Genomic DNA, 17402 nt, shown 5'->3' with positions numbered 1-17402 from the left:
CAATAGAAATCTATCTAGACATTGGTGCTATCTAGACATGAATGTTATCTAGACATTTGAGGAAGCTATCTATCCTTTTAGTCTCTAGCTTCTAAAACATTTTATTAAACTTACTATACACTTTAAGGCTTACTAGACAATTAGGCAGCTATCTGACATGTAGTTTCTAGCTCCTAAGACATTTTATTAGCTCTCTACACATTTTTATGAGGCTAACTAAACATTAGCACAGCTCTTTATACCTTTAGTTTCAAGCTCACTAGACATTTTTATTATCTCACACATTTTATTCGCCAACATTAAGTTACCTGTTAGTACACGAAAGGTTATACTGGCTAGCCGGAAGGTAGGTCACAGTAAGGGTGGCTGCTAGGATCTATCGGCTACACGCTACTTACCCCTAGAGCACTTTCAAAATAACCTAACTAGGTTATTCTAGGAATTACGTGTTTAATTCTATATTCGCAAGAGCACCTACTGGCCAGGCAAAGCATCTCACACACGCAAAGAAGGAGAAGAAGAAGTGTACCTAACAGAGGCAGGAATTGAATTTCAATATGCTACAATCCCTAAAGTGTTTTCTTGAGTGAGATATTTACTTTGGTGTATGTACTTGAGAAACTTGAGGTAGTACATTTAAGTGAGTAATCTAGAGTACTGAAAAGCGATAGGCAGAGCATTGAAGTGGGTAACCAAAGGTACTATGTGTGTAGGTACTAAATGTGAGTCCTGGTACCTTATGGACAGTTTGCCCTGTGTAGTCCTTTGAGACCGCCGCAACACCACCTCCGAGTCATCAGGCGTTCCTTCACTTGGGGCTTCTTCAAGAGCTTCAGTCCCAGAGGGACCAACTGGAGGGCTGGAAACAGAAGCAATATCTTCGGTTAGACTGGGGGATTCTCTGAAGGCAGGTGGAGTAGTGGCATCAATACATGAAGCAGTCACTGGAGCAGGACTGATGCTGGGTGTAGCAACCAATGGTGGTTGACAGGGAGCAACAACCACTGGCAACTGGCTAGGCGGTACGGCTACCAGAAACTGTCTGGGTGGAGCAACCAGTGGCGGCTGGCTAGATGGAGCTGGGAACGGTATACCCCAATACATGGTAGGCTGCTGAGATGGGAACAAAGGAACGTCCATAGTGGGATGAATTCCTTCCCCAGGCACATATTCTCTCATTGGCCTTGTTGGAGGTGGAGTAGAAGTAGCAGGAGGAGCAGAAGGAGTAAGAGGAGATGGGCAAAGCACATCTTCTTTCAGGCACCCTTTTATCATATTTCTGGGGACCACCTGTGGTTCGAACCCGTCTTTCTGTATCTCATACAAGTCCGTTTCAGGATAAGGGACTGCAGTAATGGTGTATGTTTCCGTTTCCCACAAGGAGTCCAATTTATGGGTTCTAGGAAATTTTCTGAGCCATACTTTATCTCCAAGCTGTAAAGGCCGAGCCGAAGCATGTCGATTATAATCTTTCTGCTGGCGCTCATAAACTTCACCCATTTTCTTCTCAACAATGTCTTTGGCTTCCTCAATTCTTCGTTGATGCTCTGACACCCAACCTTGGGAAGCCTGAGGGGAATTATTGAAAGGTGCCTGTAGCCCGAAGGTTCGATCCTTTGGCAATTGGCCGTGTCGGCCCATCATCAGGAAAAAGGGCGTATACCTCGTAGAGCAGTGGACAGTGTTGTTGTAAATTTATAGGAGTTCAGGCAACAGCTGAGGCCACTCTTCGTGCTTTGAGACAAAGGCAGCTCTGAGCATTTGTATGAACACTTGATTGATCCTCTCGCAGAGCCCATTCCCTTGGGGATGGTAGGCCGTCGTCCGGAGCTTCTTGCAATCATGCAACCGGCAAAGTTCCTGGAACAACTGGGCTTCAAAGGCAGTTCCCCGATCCGTGAGGACCGATTCGGGACACCCCAGAGGTTGGATCCAATGTCGATAGAAGAGCTGAGCAGCAGTCTTGGTGGTAAGATCCTTGACAGGGACCACGACCACCCACTTAGAATAATGATCCACCATGGTTAGAGCATGACAATAGCCAGATCGAGAGGGAGCCAGCTTCACATGATCCAAGGCAACAATTTGATTCGGCCTTTCTGTACAGATGGGATGTAAAGGCGCTCTTGGGGGTTCTTTATCACGTTGCACACGGAGCACTCGGCACACCATTCCTCGATGTCTCCCCGCATCCCAATCCAGTAAAATCTCCTTCTGACGGTGATCTCTGTCTTATGGACCCTGAAGTGTCCGGATTGATCATTATAGGCATTCAGGACCATGGCTGCATCTCTTCTGGGAACCACAATCTGGTGTATACGGTCGCCGGAAACTGGGTCCAGAGAATTTCGGTAGACCAGCCCCTTGTGCAGGAAAAGGGCGATTCCTCTGCCGCCACAGCTGCTTCAATTCGAAGTCCCCGTGGGCCTTGCGCACCCGAGTGGGCACTTTCTTGTGGAGGCAATAGTCTAGGAGGTCCCCGATAACCCGGCTTTCATCCTGAAGTGCCTTCCAGGTGGACAGCTCTTCAGGGACTTTGGGAGTTTCAGGTCCATCACCCACCTGGGCAGTTAGAGAACTCTGGCTCATGAACCTTCGGTAGAAGGGAGGCATTTCCACATCTTCCCACACATCCTCAGCAGGAGGTGCTCCTCCTGAGGTCATGCGAGAAAGTACATCCGCATTAACATTGGTTTTTCTGCTGCGGTACTTAATGTTGAAATCATAGTTGGCCAACCGAGAGGCTCAACGCTGTTCCAGAGCTCCCAACTTAGCAGTATTCAAATGGGCCAAGGGGTTGTTATCAGTGTAGACCGTGAAGGGGGTAGCAGGCAGGTAGTCCTTAAACTTCTCAGTAATGGCCCAGACCAGGGCCAGGAGTTCCAGCTTGAAGGAGCTATAGTTGGCATCATTCTTCTCAGCACCTCGGAGATGCCGGCTGGCATAGGCAATCACCCTCTCTTTGCCATCTTGCACTTGAGATAAGACCGCCCCCAGACCTTCAAAGCTAGCGTCTGTGTATAAACGGAACGGCAGGCTGTAATCAGGATACGCCAAAATGGGGGGTTCCGTGAGGAGGTACTTCAGGGCTCGAAAGGCATCTTCTTGTTCCTCAGCCCACTGTATGGGGAGCCTCCAATTATAATTATCCCTGGCAGTCCCTCTCAGTAATTCGGTTAAGGGTCCAGCAATTTGAGCAAAATGGGGGATGAAGCGCCGGTAATATCCAGCAAATCCCAGGAAACTTTGGACGTCTCGCACCGTCCTGGGTGTAGGCCACTCTTTCACAGCACTCACTTTGTCTGGATCAGGCTGGACTCCTTGAGCACTGACGACATGTCCCAGATAGTGTACTTGTGGCTTTAGTAAGTGACATTTGGAAGGTTTAACCTTGAGTCCATGTTGGATAAGGACTTGGAAAACTTCTTTCAGGTGATCCAGTTGTTCCTGAGATGTCCGAGAATAGACGATGACGTCATCTAAATACAACAGAACACTCTGAAAGTTAAGGTGCCCGAAGCATCGCTCCATTAAGCGTTGGAAAGTAGCTGGTGCATTGCACAGTCCAAAGGGCATACTTTTGAACTTGAAGAGACCCATAGGGGTCACAAATGCGGTTTTCTCTCTATCCTCTTCTGCCATTGGCACCTGCCAGTAGCCGCTCGTCAGATCCAGTGTGGAAAAATAGGCGTCCGACCCCAACGCAGTCAAGGATTCTTCGATGCGAGGAAGAGGATAGGCATCCTTATGAGTTATGCTGTTTAACTTCCGGTAATCCACGCAAAAGCAGATAGACCCATCTTTTTTCTTCACCAGGACCAAAGGTGCAGCCCAAGGACTCAGGCTTTCCTGGATGACATCGGCCTCTTTCATCTCCACAAGCATTTTCTTTATGGTCTGATACATCCCAGGAGCCACATGGCGATGTCTCTCTTTAATGGGTGGATTGTCCCCAGTGAGAATCCTATGTTTGATCATGTTGGTCCTGCCAAAGTCTGTGGGGAACTTGCTGAAAGCTTCTTGATATTTCCTAGCCACCTGGATGACTCCTTCCACCTGTTCCTTGGGGGTATCTTCGCCTTCTATCTGTAGTTGGCTCCACCAAGGTTCCGCAGGATTCTGGTAAGGTCCCCGATGAACCACTTGTGACTTCGAGACCACATCTCTGATGTCTAAATGGTGTAGGGTAGCCACTGGGGTATACTTGGGTAGTTGGACCGCAACTTGAGAGAGGTTATTAAGTCTCACTGGAACCTTCCCATTATGTACTGTTACCAGGCTTATAGCGGCTCGCACCAAGGGACAATCTTCCACTAGAAGGGGTTCCAAGAGCGCTTGGTAATCTTGATTTTTCACCCCAGGTCGGGTACGACACCAAATAACTGTCTCCGTCTGTGGCTGTAGACTAACGGCTCGGATATCTTGAATCCTTACTCGACAGATTTCTCCTTGATGATTCACGAACTTCTGTTCTGCTTGAAGGAGTTTGGGGTGGTGTTGGGCAGCTCGCCGGCCTGGGGGTGACAGGTGAGGGAGAGATGTATGCAGTGCACAGGCAATATCATCAAAACAGTGCCTCATAAAATTCATGCCTAAAATGAAATCAGCTGCCCCTTCATCCCTAACATTGGTGCCAATCACACCTTGCCTTTCTAGGACATGCTTTCCCACCTGCACCGTGGGCTCCCAGTAGCCGTGCCTGGGTACTGGTTTCCCGTTCCCTGCGATCACTCTAAACTCCGCTTCCTGAGGTTCACACAACCTTTCTGGGCCCCAATACATATAGAAAACCCCCTGCAGAATAGTGGATACCTGAGACCCCGTATCTATCAGAGCTTGTAACCGGATACCTTCAACCATCACCTGTACATAAGGACAAGAAGCTACATACATAGACAGTCCCTTCTTGTCACTGGTTGATTCTGGACCTTCAGCCCCTACTCCTGGGGTGCGGTCCTCGACCCCAGGGTACGCCCGTTTAAAGCCCAGCATTGGCTCTTACAGTGTCCATTCTTGTTATAATAACTACAGACGGGTCTCTGACTCCCAGGTGGTCTCACAGGAGGGGTACTAGGTGGACCAACAGGGCGAGGGTCAGCCTTCTTAGTTGGCGGTGTTGCAGATCTAGGAGGATTTGGCCGTACAGCCATCTCTTTAAAGGCCTTGGCTAACTGTTCAATGTCCTGTTTGATGTCTTCTAAGTCAGCTGTCCAAGGGCTAGAAGCAGGTGTTGACGGGGCAGATTGAGAAGGGACAGGCGGCTGGGGCGAAGGCCCCGGAGATTCGGTAGCGGGAACACTAGTCTCTTCCGTCTGAGGTCCCGACTCTATTACTTTAACCGCTAGTCTCTTAAAAGCTGGGAAAGCCATGTCGGGATTTTGCATGGCCAGCATCCTAAGTTGGGCCTTGTCCCATTTGTTCAGTGCCCCTTCTATAAAACGGTCCATCAGTACTCGATTGCCCTGATCCGGCATGATGCTGTCCAACTTCTGTACCGCCTCTAATGCGCTCTGTAAAGCTACTGCATATGCTCTGAGAGTCTCCCCTGGCTTCTGACGTTGTTCATATAGTCTGAGGCGTACCTCTGAGGGAGAATGCGATTCAAACACTTGAGAGAGTCCTTCAAAAATCTGTCCCACTGTGGCTTTATCAGCCACCGGCCAGGTACGCAATTCTTCCAAGGCGGGTCCCTGGAGCTGTCCCAGAAGCAGTTGTATCTGTTGGTGAGGGGGTAATGCATAAAGTCCGAAGAGGCTGTAAAACTTTTCTTTAAAGTCTCTCAATGTAAAAGGGTCCCCATTGTCGGTGGGAAGCACAGGATTCCCCAAGAAGACAGGTGCAGCAACAGGGGCTCCCAACACATAGGGAGAGACTGGAGGTGGACTTGCTGGGTCCTGCTCCGCCGGTGATGGAGGTCTTGCTGGAATCACAGGTAGAGTACGTCTTTGTGAAGTAGAAGGTGTTGGTGAAGGAGGCAACACCCTTCTGACTTGGGGTGGAGACCCCATTGGTGGGGCCACTGGAGCATCGCCCCCTTGCTGTTCAGATGGGGGCTGTGGGGCTGCAGGTTCTGACATTTCTGTATTTGGTATGCTGGCCCTTTAAATAGATCTCGAATTCCCAGGTCTCCAGAAGATACGCAGTTGTTCTCTGATCTGGAACTTCAGAGCGTAGATTTCAAATTTGAGGGCGGTGACTTGAAACCCAACAGCTTTTAATTGAAATTTGAGTGCGTTGATCGGTAGCTGAAGTGATTCTATATAGGACTTCAATTCGGCAATCTGGTGTCTCAAAGTCCCGTACTGTTCCGGCTCTTTACAGCTTCCAACCCTTTGTCACACTCTGCGCCTTTTCCCGTGCTGAATTTCCTCTCTTTGTTGGTCTCCGGCACTAGACTCCAACAAAATGGCCGCGGCAGCGAGGGCTTCGGTGGGCGGGGTCTCTGGATCACATGCACAGGCAGGCCCTGCGCTAACTTCAGTACTTTCTTTCACAGCTTGTAGCTCCGCTGTGCTATTTGCCTCCCCCTTACTTTACATGCACACTTCCTCCACACAGCACCGTGTGCGCAACCCCTTACTCCAGAGTATAAGTCACAGTACATGAATAAAGTTTGTTTTCTGGGGGGGGAGTACACTTTCACTAGTGGCGACTGTAGTAGGCACACACCCGAATCCTTTTTGTGCAACGCCAAAAAGACTTTGTGGTAGCCCTTGGGGGGTGTATGGTAGTTGGGGTGTTATTTCGGTAGATGAGGGGTTAATGTTAACCCTATAGTTCGTGATGCCAGGCTGAGGGCTAGTATGCTGAGGTAATTCTCTGGCCTATCGCCGCCCTTCCTAGTAACGATAGGTGCATGCATAAAATGACTTAAGGTCCACAAGGTACTTGAACTTGGATAACTTTACTTAAATGCTTGCGGTACATCCAATGAACAGTAACAGTCTCAGGAATACAGTCTCTATCTATTGCAATGACTGACAGTTGTTGCGGACCTTGACTTCTCATAAAAGTCTCTGAATTAGGGAATATTGCGAAGATCCATCCGGATTTAGGGGATAGCTAAGGTCCGGTGATCTTGCAGAGTGTTTAGGGATTGACACACTCACAATTTAGCAGATATCAGCCGTCGCTGCAAGGCTCAGGCCTAAACTCACTGATGACAGCAGAGCAGATCCTTCTCCATCAACAGCCCACAAGGAAAGAGAGTGAGCAATGGCCGCCGCTCCCTTATATGGGCAGGGGCAGGGCCGCTTTTACTGGTCCAATCAACTGTCACTCACCGTTACAAGGAGTGATGGGAGATAAACGTCACAGGGGCCTCCAAAGGTCTTTAAGCATAAAACCATAGAGTTCATCCGGTCACGTGACCTGCAGGTCCTGTTCCGCTATGCATAGGTAATGAACCGTTTATATACACTTGTACCATCCTATATATATATATATATATATATATATATATATATATATGCACAAAAATGGATTGCCGCTCACCACACCCGCAGCTGCTCCTAAGTTCGTGCTGCGGACACGCCGGTTCCGCCTCCGGCTCACACAATTAGCAGCAAAGAAGATAGTCCGGCACAGAACTGAAGTATGCAGGTAAAAACTCAGAACTTTATTTCAGGATAACGCAGTACATAGAAGCCTGACGCGTTTCGCACCGGAGTGCTTAGTCGTAGGTAACAAATAACCACAATGAACGTCTTAAAATACACAAAATAGCGGTCACATGACCATACACATCATAAAATCGTTCTCATACAAAACATGGCGCTGGAGCATCGGGTTGGGAAACACCAGTTTTTTGGAACAAGTTCACACCTGGGTGCGCCCAAGACATTTGTTGTTACAATAGAATTATTCTAAAGAACAGTGTAAACATTTACATCATAAATTCCTGACTTGAATCGAGAAAAGCCAGGTAAAAGCACTCATCTGCAAGAACAGTAACTTAAGCATCATATTATTTGTTTTAATTTTTTAATTTTTTATTATTATTTATTTTGTGTTTATTCATAATTAGATCTTAGTTTATATATGTATCATTCTTGGTTATATTAATAATACATTTAAACATAACTATCTATTTGGGGTCTAAGGGCAAGTGAGAACTAAATCTAATCTCTTGTTTAATCCGAGGGGATGCCTCGTACCAAGGAGGAATATCCAATATGCCTCCCTGTTAAAAAGTTTATTCCTAAGATCTCCCCCCCTCGGACCCAAAGTAACCCTTTCTACCCCCGATACCCGTAGACCCGTCACATCTCCTCCATGTGTCTCCCTAAAGTGACGGGATAACATTGAAATACCTGTGATATTGCTTTTAGCATCTGAGACATGTTTTCTAAATCTCATTTTTAGAGAATTACTAGAACAACCTACATACTGTATCTTGCAGATGGTGCAGGTGGCTACATAGACAATAGACTTGGTATTACAATTTGTGAAGTCCCGTAATTTATATAGGTTACCTGTGGAACAGGTAACCTATATAAATTACGGGACTTCACAAATTGTAATACCAAGTCTATTGTCTATGTAGCCACCTGCACCATCTGCAAGATACAGTATGTAGGTTGTTCTAGTAATTCTCTAAAAATGAGATTTAGAAAACATGTCTCAGATGCTAAAAGCAATATCACAGGTATTTCAATGTTATCCCGTCACTTTAGGGAGACACATGGAGGAGATGTGACGGGTCTACGGGTATCGGGGGTAGAAAGGGTTACTTTGGGTCCGAGGGGGGGAGATCTTAGGAATAAACTTTTTAACAGGGAGGCATATTGGATATTCCTCCTTGGTACGAGGCATCCCCTCGGATTAAACAAGAGATTAGATTTAGTTCTCACTTGCCCTTAGACCCCAAATAGATAGTTATGTTTAAATGTATTATTAATATAACCAAGAATGATACATATATAAACTAAGATCTAATTATGAATAAACACAAAATAAATAATAATAAAAAATTAAAAAATTAAAACAAATAATATGATGCTTAAGTTACTGTTCTTGCAGATGAGTGCTTTTACCTGGCTTTTCTCGATTCAAGTCAGGAATTTATGATGTAAATGTTTACACTGTTCTTTAGAATAATTCTATTGTAACAACAAATGTCTTGGGCGCACCCAGGTGTGAACTTGTTCCAAAAAACTGGTGTTTCCCAACCCGATGCTCCAGCGCCATGTTTTGTATGAGAACGATTTTATGATGTGTATGGTCATGTGACCGCTATTTTGTGTACCGTATATACTCGAGTATAAGCCGAGTTTTTCAGCACGATTTTTCGTGCTGAAAACACCCCCCTCGGCTTATACTCGAGTGAACTCCCCCACCCACAGTGGTCTTCAACCTGCGGACTTCCAGAGGTTTCAAAACTACAACTCCCAGCAAGCCAGGGCAGCCATCGGCTGTCCGGGCTTGCTGGGAGTTGTAGTTTTGAAACCTCCGGAGGTCCGCAGGTTGAAGACCACTGCGGCCTTCAACATCATCCAGCCCCCTCTCACCCCCTTTAGTTCTGAATACTCACCTCCGCTCGGCGCTGGTCCGGTCCTGCAGGGCTGTCCGGTAAGGAGGTGGTCCGGTGAGGAGGTGGTCCGGGCTGCTATCTTCACCGGGGAGGCCTCTTCTAAGCGCTTCGGGCCCGGCCTCAGAATAGTCACGTTGCCTTGACAACGACGCAGATGCGTCGTTGTTAAGGCAACGGCTCTATTCCGGGCGGAAGCGCTTAGAAGAGGCCTCCCCGGTGAAGATAGCAGCCCGGACCACCTCCTCACCGGACCATCTCCTTACCGGACAGCCCTGCAGGACCGGACCAGCGCCGAGCGGAGGTGAGTACTCAGAACTAAAGGGGGTGAGAGGGGGCTGGATGATGTTGAAGGCCGCAGTGGTCTTCAACCTGCGGACCTCCGGAGGTTTCAAAACTACAACTCCCAGCAAGCCCGGACAGCCGATGGCTGCCCGGGCTTGCTGGGAGTTGTAGTTTTGAAACCTCTGGAGGTCCGCATGTTGAAGGCCGCAGTGGTCTTCAACCTGCGGACCTCCGGAGGTTTCAAAACTACAACTCCCAGCAAGCCCGGACAGCCGATGGCTGCCCGGGCTTGCTGGGAGTTGTAGTTTTGAAACCTCTGGAGGTCCGCAGGTTGAAGACCACTGAGGGCGAATGATGAGAAGAGGATGATGAAGGGGGGGGGGTGTGGGGATGATGAAGGGGGGTGGGGATGATGAAGGGGGGGGGGTGTGGGATGATGACAAGGGGATGATGAAGGGGGGATGTGTGGGATGTGTGGGATGATTACAAGGGGATGATGAAGGGGGGATGTGTGGGATGTGTGGGATGATGACAAGGGGATGATGAAGGGGGGATGTGTGGGATGATGACAAGGGGATGATGAAGGGGGGATGTGTGGGATAAGGGGATGTGTGGGATGATGACAAGGGGATGATGAAGGGGGGATGTGTGGGATGATGACAAGGGGATGTGTGGGATGATGACAAGGGGATGATGAAGGGGGGATGTGTGGGATGATAAGGGGATGTGTGGGATGATGACAAGGGGATGATGAAGGGGGGATGTGTGGGATGATAAGGGGATGTGTGGGATGATGACAAGGGGATGATGAAGGGGGGATGTGTGGGATGATGACAAGGGGATGATGAGGATGTTAATGACGGGTCTGGATGATGACAGGGGGGGATGAGGTATTTCCCACCCTAGGCTTATACTCGAGTCAATAACTTTTCCTGGGATTTTGGGTTGAAATTAGGGGTCTCGGCTTATACTCGGGTCGGCTTATACTCGAGTATATACGGTATTTTAAGACGTTCATTGTGGTTATTTGTTACCTACGACTAAGCACTCCGGTGCGAAACGCGTCAGGCTTCTGTGTACTGCGTTATCCTGAAATAAAGTTCTGAGTTTTTACCTGCATACTTCAGTTCTGTGCCGGACTATCTTCTTTGCTGCTATATATATATATATATATATATACACAAATCCTAAAGAATTATTAGATAATAAATACCTAAATGAGAGTTGACTAGGGGCGGGCTAGTTAAGAAGAACCCCGACGTTCTAGGGACTCTGGCTATGGGGACTTATATACAAAGGTACCGGATAGGATACGGTACCATGACACCACACTTAAAAGGTACTCCACCCCTAGATATCTTATCCCCTATCCAAAGGATAGAGGATAAGATGTCTGATCAGACCCCCAAGATTTTGGCTGCGGCACCCAAGACATCCGGTGCACGGAGCGAACAACGTTCCGTGCTGGATGACTGGCGATGCGGGGTGGAGGCTCATGATGTTACGGTCGTGTCCCCTCAATGCAAGTCTATGGGAGGGGGCAAGACGGCTGTCACTCCCCCTCCCATAGACTGCCATTGAGGGGGCGTGGCCGTGATATCATGAGCGGGGTGCAGCCGCTATGTCGTGAGCCTCCGGCGCTGCACCCGACGCTCTAAACGAACGTGAGATCGTGGGGGTCCCCAGCGGCGGGACATCTTATCCCCTATTCTTTAGATAGGGGATAAGATGTTTAGGGGTGGAGTACGCATTTAAGCCTTTAGTAAGTATTGGTCCTTCAGCAATCATAGATTTTTTTATTTTTAAATGCTTTATTCATTTTGAAGGTACGAGGCCACCCAGAGGTCACTTAAGCCATTATAGATTGATATTTTCCCAAGTTTAATCCACTTTAAAAGGCCCTAGGGTCACTAGAGGTGGAAACTTTAGCTAATTTCAGCCATCATAGTCTTATCTTTTTTAAAGCTTTATTTTGAAGGTTCTAGGCCTACTAGAGGTGGACACTTGAGCTACGGTAATTTCAGCTATTAAAGGGGTACTCCAGTGAAAAACTTTTTTTAAATCAACTGGTGCCAGAAAGTTAAAGAGATTTGTAAATTACTTCTATTAAAAAATCTTAATCCTTCCTGTACTTATCAGCTGCTGAATACTACAGCGGAAATTCTTTTCTTTTTGAAACACAGAGCTGTCTGCTGACATCATGAGCACAGTGCTCTCTGCTGACATCTCTGTCCATTTTAGGAACTGTCCAGAACAGCATATGTTTGCTATGGGGATTTCCTTTTTCGCTGGACAGTTCCTAAAATGGACAGAGATGTCAGCAGAGAGCACTGTGCTCGTGATGTCAGCAGACAGCTCTGTGTTCCAAACGGAAAATAATTTCCACTGTAGTATTTAGCAGCTAATAAGTACAGGAAGGATTAAGATTTTTTAATAGAAGTAATTTACAAATCTGTTTAACTTTCTGGCACCAGTTGATAAAAAAAAAAAAAAAAAAAAAAAAGGTTTTCACTGGAGTACCCCTTTAAAGTTACATATCTTACAAAGCGAACACGCTCCGGGGACTGATTACAAACGGGGTGCCGCGTGCAAGATCACGGGTGTCCCCCCAGCTGCAGGACTCCCGCGATCAGGCATCTTATCCCCTATCATTAGTAGGTAGTGGTCCCTGGTAGGTTGTGCCCTCAGGTAGGTAATGCCCCCAGTAGACTCCAGTAGATAGTTCCCCCATATAGGTCATGCAGGTAGGTAGTGTCCCCCAGGTCGGTAATGTATACACAGCGGTCTCCTGCTTCTTCTGCCACAGGGGGGTACAGCGGGGCCCGGGCACTCTGGGAGCCCGAACCCCTTACTGGTGTACTGGCTGTACCCCCCTGAAGGCGGCTCTGGGTGTCGCAGAGTTAGCGTGAGGGGCGATAAGAGCGGAGGTAGAGTGACAACTCAGCTGCCATAATACACAGTGACAACTAGAGGGAGGACAAGTAGCCCATCACATTTGGGGTTTCAGGAGCCTCGGAAAGCTGGGTGACTGGCAGTACAAAGTGCAGGACTTACAGTACTTCCCTAGCTTTATGGACTGCCTGTCGCCCAGCTTTCCCAGTCTCCTGAATGGAATGTCTGTATGGTGAAGCAGCCATATTGGAGAGATGAAGTAACAGATGTCACACTAGTATTCTGCCATTCAGGAGTCATATAAAGGTGGGGTAATAATAAGAGTACAAGTGTGACATCTGGCACTTCACTACATGTTTTCTCTCAAATGTGGTTGCTTCACCAGACAGATATTCCCTTCAGAAGTCTGGGAAAGCTGGGTGACAGGAAGTACACATAAAGCTGGGGAAGTACTGTGAGCCCTGCACTGTGTCACCTAGCTTTTTCAGTCTCCTGAGTCCCCTTACGCCCATATAATGCCCCACACAGGGAATACACTAATACATACACATTACACAGATACAGACACATGCACTTTACATGTGTACAATTTCAACACTAACAGACATACACACACAATTAGGTGATACACTTACTTTTAGGCAGCATTAGACAGCTCCAGGGGGTTCCACATCTGCAGACTCCTTACTTCACCTCTGCAGCCCTCCCCTCCTCGTATTCCCCGACTGCCGACCTGTATACAGCAGGAGGCCAGGGATCATAATGAAGGATGGGGGAGGGGTCCGGGAGAGAGGACAGGGGCCCAGGTACAGCTTCCTGTCTGTATGTGTAGGGAAGTGCTGATCCCCGGTGCAGAGACCAGGCAGGGCAGAGGGAGGTTACAGGCCTCATAATCAATGGAGTATAAGAGGAGACTGACAGTCGGCAGCCACGGGCCCCTGTATATAGTGCACCTGGTCCAGGCCCCTGATGGCAGAACTGCTTGTACTGCCCTGATGGCAGCCCTGCCTCTGTCCTCCACTCATTACCTGTATTAATGGCTGTCACGATGCCGGCTGGCAGGTAGTGGATCCTCTGTGCCAGAGAGGGATTGGCGTGGACCGTGCTAGTGGACCGGTTCTAAGCCACTACTGGTTTTCACCAGAGCCCGCCGCAAAGCGGGATGGTCTTGCTGCGGCGGTAGTGACCAGGTCGTATCCACTAGCAACGGCTCACCTCTCTGGCTGCTGAAGATAGGCGCGGTACAAGGGAGTAGGCAAAAGCAAGGTCAGACGTAGCAGAAGGTCGGGGCAGGCAGCAAGGATCGTAGTCAGGGGCAACGGCAGAAGGTCTGGAATCACAGGCAAGGAACACACAAGGAACGCTTTCACTGGCACTAAGGCAACAAGATCCGGCGAGGGAGTGAAGGGGAAGTGAGGTGATATAGGGGAGTGCACAGGTGAAAAGACTAATTGGAACCACTGCGCCAATCAGCGGCGCAGTGGCCCTTTAAATCGCAGAGACCCGGCGCGCGCGCGCCCTAGGGAGCGGGGCCGCGCGCGCCGGGACAGAACAGACGGAGAGCGAGTCAGGTAGGGGAGCCGGGGTGCGCATCGCGAGCGGGCGCTACCCGTATCGCGAATCGCATCCCGGCTGGCAGCGGAATCGCAGCGCCCCGGGTCAGAGGACGTGACCGGAGCGCTGCCGCGGGGAGAGTGAAGCGAGCGCTCCGGGGAGGAGCGGGGACCCGGAGCGCTCGGCGTAACAGTACCCCCCCCCTTGGGTCTCCCCCTCTTCTTAGAGCCTGAGAACCTGAGGAGCAGACTTTTGTCTAGGATGTTGTCCTCAGGTTCCCAGGATCTCTCTTCAGGACCACAACCCTCCCAGTCCACTAAAAAAAAATTTTTCCCTCTGACCTTTTTGGCAGCTAAAATTTCTTTGACCGAGAAGATGTCCGAGGAGCCGGAAACAGGAGTGGGAGGAACAGATTTGGGAGAAAAACGGTTGAGGATGAGTGGTTTGAGAAGAGAGACGTGAAAGGCATTAGGGATACGAAGAGAGGGAGGAAGAAGAAGTTTATAAGAGACAGGATTAATTTGACACAAAATTTTGAAAGGACCAAGATAGCGTGGTCCCAACTTGTAGCTAGGGACACGGAAGCGGACATATTTAGCGGAGAGCCATACCTTGTCTCCAGGGGAAAAAACGGGGGGAGCTCTTCTTTTCTTATCCGCGAACTTCTTCATGCGTGATGAAGCCTGTAAGAGAGAATTTTGGGTCTCTCTCCATATGATGGAAAGGTCACGAGAAATTTCATCCACAGCGGACAGACCAGAGGGCAAGGGAGTAGGGAGGGGGGGAAGAGGGTGACGGCCGTACACCACGAAAAATGGGGATTTGGAGGAAGACTCAGAGACCCTGAAGTTATACGAGAATTCGGCCCATGGGAGGAGATCTGCCCAGTCATCCTGGCGGGAGGAAACAAAATGTCGCAAATAATCACCCAAGATCTGGTTAATCCTTTCTACTTGTCCATTGGACTGGGGATGATATGCAGAAGAAAAATTTAATTTAATCTTGAGTTGTTTACAGAGAGCCCTCCAGAATTTAGACACGAATTGGACGCCTCTATCCGAGACAATCTGCGTAGGCAATCCGTGAAGACGAAAAATGTGTACAAAAAATTGTTTAGCCAACTGAGGCGCAGAAGGAAGACCAGGAAGAGGGATGAAATGTGCCATTTTGGAGAATCGATCAACGACCACCCAAATAACAGTGTTGCCACGGGAAGGGGGTAAATCAGTAATAAAATCCATACCAATCAGAGACCAAGGCTGTTCGGGGACAGGCAGAGGATGAAGAAAACCAGCGGGCTTCTGGCGAGGAGTCTTATCCCGGGCACAGATAGTGCAGGCTCGCACAAAGTCCACAACATCCGTCTCCAGAGTCGGCCACCAATAGAAGCGGGAGATGAGTTGCACAGATTTCTTGATACCCGCATGACCTGCGAGATGGGAGGAGTGACCCCATTTGAGGATTCCGAGGCGTTGGCGAGGAGAAACAAAGGTCTTTCCTGGAGGAGTCTGCCTGATGGAGGCAGGAGAAGTGGAGATCAGGCGGTCAGGTGGAATGATGTGTTTTGCGGAGAGAGTTCAACTTCTGAGGCATCCGAGGAACGAGAGAGAGCATCGGCCCTAATGTTCTTATCGGCAGGACGAAAGTGAATCTCAAAATTAAATCGGGCAAAGAACAGAGACCACCGGGCCTGGCGAGGATTCAGCCGTTGGGCAGACTGGAGGTAGGAGAGGTTCTTGTGGTCGGTGTAGATAATAACAGGAGAACTTGATCCCTCCAGCAGATGCCTCCATTCCTCAAGTGCTAATTTAATGGCTAGAAGCTCTCGATCCCCGATGGAGTAGTTCCTCTCCGCTGGAGAGAAGGTCCTAGAGAAAAAACCACAAGTGACAGCATGCCCGGAAGAATTTTTTTGTAGAAGAACAGCTCCAGCTCCCACTGAGGAGGCATCAACCTCCAATAGGAAGGGTTTGGAAGGGTCAGGTCTGGAGAGGACGGGAGCCGAAGAAAAGGCAGACTTGAGTCGTTTAAAGGCGTCTTCTGCTTGAGGAGGCCAGGACTTGGGATCAGCATTTTTTTTGGTTAAAGCCACGATAGGAGCCACAATGGTAGAAAAATGTGGAATAAATTGCCTGTAATAATTGGCGAACCCCAAAAAGCGTTGGATAGCACGGAGTCCGGAGGGGCGTGGCCAATCTAAGACGGCAGAGAGTTTGTCTGGATCCATCTGTAGTCCCTGGCCAGAGACCAAATATCCTAGAAAAGGAAGAGATTGGCATTCAAACAGACATTTCTCAATTTTGGCATAGAGTTGGTTGTCACGAAGTCTCTGAAGAACCATACGGACATGCTGGCGGTGTTCTTCTAGATTGGCAGAAAAAATTAGGATATCGTCCAGATATACAACAACACAGGAGTATAACAGATCACGAAAAATTTCATTGACAAAGTCTTGGAAGACGGCAGGGGCGTTGCACAGTCCAAAGGGCATGACCAGATACTCAAAGTGTCCATCTCTGGTGTTAAATGCCGTTTTCCACTCGTCCCCCTCTCTGATGCGGATGAGGTTATAGGCGCCTCTTAAGTCCAATTTAGTGAAGATGTGGGCACCTTGGAGGCGATCAAAGAGTTCAGAGATGAGGGGTAAGGGGTAGCGGTTCTTAACCGTGATTTTATTAAGACCGCGGTAGTCAATGCAAGGACGAAGGGAGCCATCCTTTTTGGACACAAAGAAAAATCCGGCTCCGGCAGGAGAGGAGGATTTACGGATAAAGCCCTTTTTTAGATTCTCCTGGACGTATTCGGACATGGCAAGAGTCTCTGGGGCAGAGAGAGGATAAATTCTGCCCCGGGGTGGAGTAGTGCCCGGGAGGAGGTCGATAGGGCAATCATAAGGCCTGTGAGGAGGTAGAGTCTCAGCTTGTTTTTTGCAGAAAACATCCGCGAAGTCCATATAGGCCTTAGGGAGACCGGTTACTGGAGGAACCACAGAGTTACGGCAAGGGTTACTGGGAACCGGTTTTAGACAGTTCTTGGAACAAGAGGACCCCCAACTCTTGATCTCCCCAGTGGACCAATCCAGGGTAGGGGAATGAAGTTGAAGCCAGGGAAGACCAAGGAGAATTTCCGAGGTGCAATTGGG

This window comes from Hyla sarda, chromosome 5 (assembly GCF_029499605.1).
Source record: "Hyla sarda isolate aHylSar1 chromosome 5, aHylSar1.hap1, whole genome shotgun sequence".
Taxonomy (NCBI): Eukaryota; Metazoa; Chordata; class Amphibia; order Anura; family Hylidae; genus Hyla; species Hyla sarda.
This window is presented reverse-complemented; position numbering follows the sequence as displayed.